Source organism: Oreochromis niloticus, linkage group LG7 (genome assembly GCF_001858045.2).
Source record: "Oreochromis niloticus isolate F11D_XX linkage group LG7, O_niloticus_UMD_NMBU, whole genome shotgun sequence".
NCBI classification, from domain to species: Eukaryota; Metazoa; Chordata; class Actinopteri; order Cichliformes; family Cichlidae; genus Oreochromis; species Oreochromis niloticus.
The window spans coordinates 279,119-282,526 of NC_031972.2; the positions used below are offsets into that span (position 1 = coordinate 279,119).

Below are 3,408 nucleotides of genomic sequence, written 5' to 3' on the forward strand. Positions count from 1 at the left end.
TCTCTGTGTTTCTTAGTTGCTGTCTTCACCGTGTCAAGTTTGCGTCTCTGTGTCTTACTTCCTGTTTTACTTTGAAGGTCCATGTCTCATGTGAGTGTTTCCTACTTTGCTCCCTCGTCTCGTCAGTTCTGATTTCTCCCAGCTGTGCTCCCCTTCTGTGTCTCATTCCCCTCGTTATTTCCCAGTGTATTTAAGCCCTGTGTTTCCCTGTGTCAGTGTCGTGATCTCCCTCATGCTGTGTGTGAGTCTCCCTGTGTTTCCTGGTAAGCTTTATATTTAGTTTTTCCCAGTTTAGTTTTGTGTTACTTGTGATCTGTCTCTCCAGCAATAAAGCTGTGCTTTCTGAGTTTATTCCCCGTGAGTTTGCGTTTGGGTCCTCTCCTGCTTGCCACGAGTGTTGGTCAAGTTACTTGAAAAAAGTAATCAGTAACTAATTACTGATTACTTCCCCAAAAAAGTAATCCCGTTACTTTACTGATTACTTATTTTCAAAAGTAATTAATTACTTAGTTACTTTTTAAAAAGATGATTTACAACCTGAATAGGTGATAAAGCGATAGATCTTTCAGCCCAATTCTACTTTTTCTGCATAATTCATCATACAAAATGTAATCAAATGGAAACGTCTCTTTTTAAAACTTGTTTTATTAGTTTTAATCTTTTAACTTTATGCATCAAGCAAAAACTTAATTATGTGCAACATTCTCTGACTGGAAGAAATTTGTTTAACATTTAAACCTATTTTCTGCACATTCCAGCACATAAAATAAAATATGTTTTTGTGTTTACACTCAGTCTTTCAAATAGATGCAAGTAAAACACAGCAGAAAATAAATAAAATCAAAGACTAGCGGTCCTGTTGCTCTATTTTCACCTGTAAAGCAGGACTGGGGTAGGCGGAGGTTTACCCTGGTGCAGGTGTGCTGCAGCGGTCAGTGGAAGAATCCGCGAGTTTCTCTGTGAGTTTCACATTACGTCGTAGCGCACTCGCTGCTTGCTTGGAAGTTTAGGGGTTTTTTCGCTGTAAAAAGAAGTTTTCTTCCCACGCACAACGGACACTAATGTTTTTGTCACTTTTTATGGAATCAAACTCAAAGTAAGGTCAGTACTTCCACGCTTTAAACGCTGCACGCTCATACTCTCTCCGCACTCGATATATGATCCATTGTTGATCTGCAGACAGCTGTTGTCACGAACGTCGCACTCGCTTACGTCACTGTCATGAGACATTCTCGCAAAAAATCACGGTTTTAGTAACGCAGTAACGCAGTAACGCAGCGTTCCTACGTGAAAGTAACAGTAATCTAATTACCGTTTTTGCAATAGTAATCCCTTACATTACTCGTTACTTGAAAAAAGTAATCAGATTACAATAACACGTTACAAGTAACGTGTTACTGCCCATCTCTGCTTGCCACACAGCCCAAACATGACACAAACTGTGATAAACAGAGTGTTCAGTTTGACTCAGAGATGACTATTTATACACTGACCTCATTGTTAGAAACTTGGACGTGTTTAACATAAAGAGGCTCCACAGGAACAGGAAATGCACGACAGGAAGTGAGGAGAATAAACACTACAGGAAGTGTTTTTTGTCGTACAGCTCAGTGTCACCGTGACTCCCTCGACTGGAGGCCAGATTGATTGATTTGATTTGGAGCTGCTTGTACCCTAAAGTGTCCCGGTACGTCTTCAGAGTCACGGTGAGTGTTTGAGGGCAGAGACGATCTGCTTGTATCAGGTGCACCTCCCTGTTTTTATGTTTTCAGAGTTTGGCTCCGTGACACCGTGATGCCCCCCGCCTCCCCTGTCAGTCAGCGGTTAAAAACCGGAGCGGCTGCTTCTCTGCTGAGTACATAAATAACGGTGCTCTGCTGCATTTCCATACAGACGGAGCTTCAGTGCATTAATCACCACAACAGCAGAGCAAACAGCTGCAGCAGGAATTTGAGCGAGCCTTAAGCTGATAGGCCGAGCGCTAAGCTGAGGGCGTAAGCGCTTTCATTTTGGCCCATCGTCTCCCATCAGCGTTTACGGCTCCATGGAGGACGGCGGCTGGATTTGGGAACCATTAGAGCTCCGTGATGGAAACCACCTGGAGGGCAGACAGCCTGTTACACCTGCTGTGGCCACTATGTGGCGTTAGAGAGCACCTGGTAATGTTGCACACAGTAGACATCTCCATCCCTGGTATCAAACATGAAGGCCTGACGTACGGCCGAGGTCAGAAGTTCACTGCAGGTGTGACTGACTTTAAAAACAATTACTGAATTTAAACATTTAAACAATGACTGAATTGTGTGAATTTGTCTCCTCTTACCAAATATACACTTCAGTCTGTCATCAGCATCTTTAAGCTTGTCATCAGTGATCGTGGTGCAGCACACGCAGTGGGAGGACTCAACACACCAGAACAAAGTAAAAGTCCAGCATCGGAGCAGCTCGGAGCAGGACAAAGTACAAAACATGATGTTTCAGCTGCCAACAGGTGGCGTCATCCCTACAGCTACCAGACTGGCGTACGTGTGGACACGATGTTCAAGATTAAATCTGTAGGTTTGCTAAAGCAGAACATCTGGAGTGACAAACATGGCCCACAATGGGGACTTCCTGTTGACGTCAAACTTCATGTTTGACGATGTGGGATCAAAGTTTGGGAAACTTTAGCTCTATGTTGAAATTTTGCTGGGATGCCAGTTTTCAGCATCAGGTGTCCGATTCGTTTCCAGGTCGCTGTGGAGCGCTGTGAGCACTCGTATATCGAGTACTGCCGCTCTGTGTGGAAAGTTATTCTCTGAAGGTGTCATTTTCTCCTGCGGCGCCCGATGCTGCGTCTCTGCCAGCTGGCTTCCTCCCGTCGCAGCGAGCAGCGATGGCGGCCGGCCTCTCTAATCAGGGCCGCGGCTCATTAAGAGCCTGGCTCCTGGCTCTCTGCAGGCCTGCTGGGCACCTCTACAGCAGGAAACACGACTCCAGCAGCCGCTGACTGACAGCAGCCGGGTGCAGCTCGCTGACGGAGGCGAGAATGTCACCGACGGCTGAGCCGTGAGACGAGCCGTGAGGTGCGTCAGCGAGCTGCAGAGACTTTATAACTGAATTCAGCTGAAACACAGACACAGTGCTGTGCAAAAGTCTTGAGCCAGCCCTCATCTCTTTACACTTCCTGCAGCCGTTCTCAGGCCTGCTGAGGTGACATGTTAATGTTATCTGATAATCAGAGACAAATCTGACATTTAAAGAAGTTTATGAAAAACCCTTCAATGCAAAAATACTTGAATATTTGCTGAGACGAAAACTCTTAGATATGTTTGTGTTTGCTCTGTGAGGATCTGCCGAGTGAGAAAACTGGATCTAAGCTATTATTTCTTTAACCTGCTGTCCTGACGGGCTGCAGGCGGCGCCGCT

At 45.4% G+C, this 3,408-nt stretch overlaps 1 long non-coding RNA gene across 1 annotated transcript; it reads left to right on the top strand.

Moving 5' to 3' along the window:
* Positions 1-225: 225 nt before the first annotated feature.
* Positions 226-2,920, top strand: LOC102082796 (uncharacterized). The gene is made up of 3 exons (XR_001223294.1): positions 226-263; positions 1,607-2,244; positions 2,340-2,920. It is a non-coding gene; the product is annotated as an uncharacterized LOC102082796 (long non-coding RNA).
* Positions 2,921-3,408: the final 488 nt, after the last annotated feature.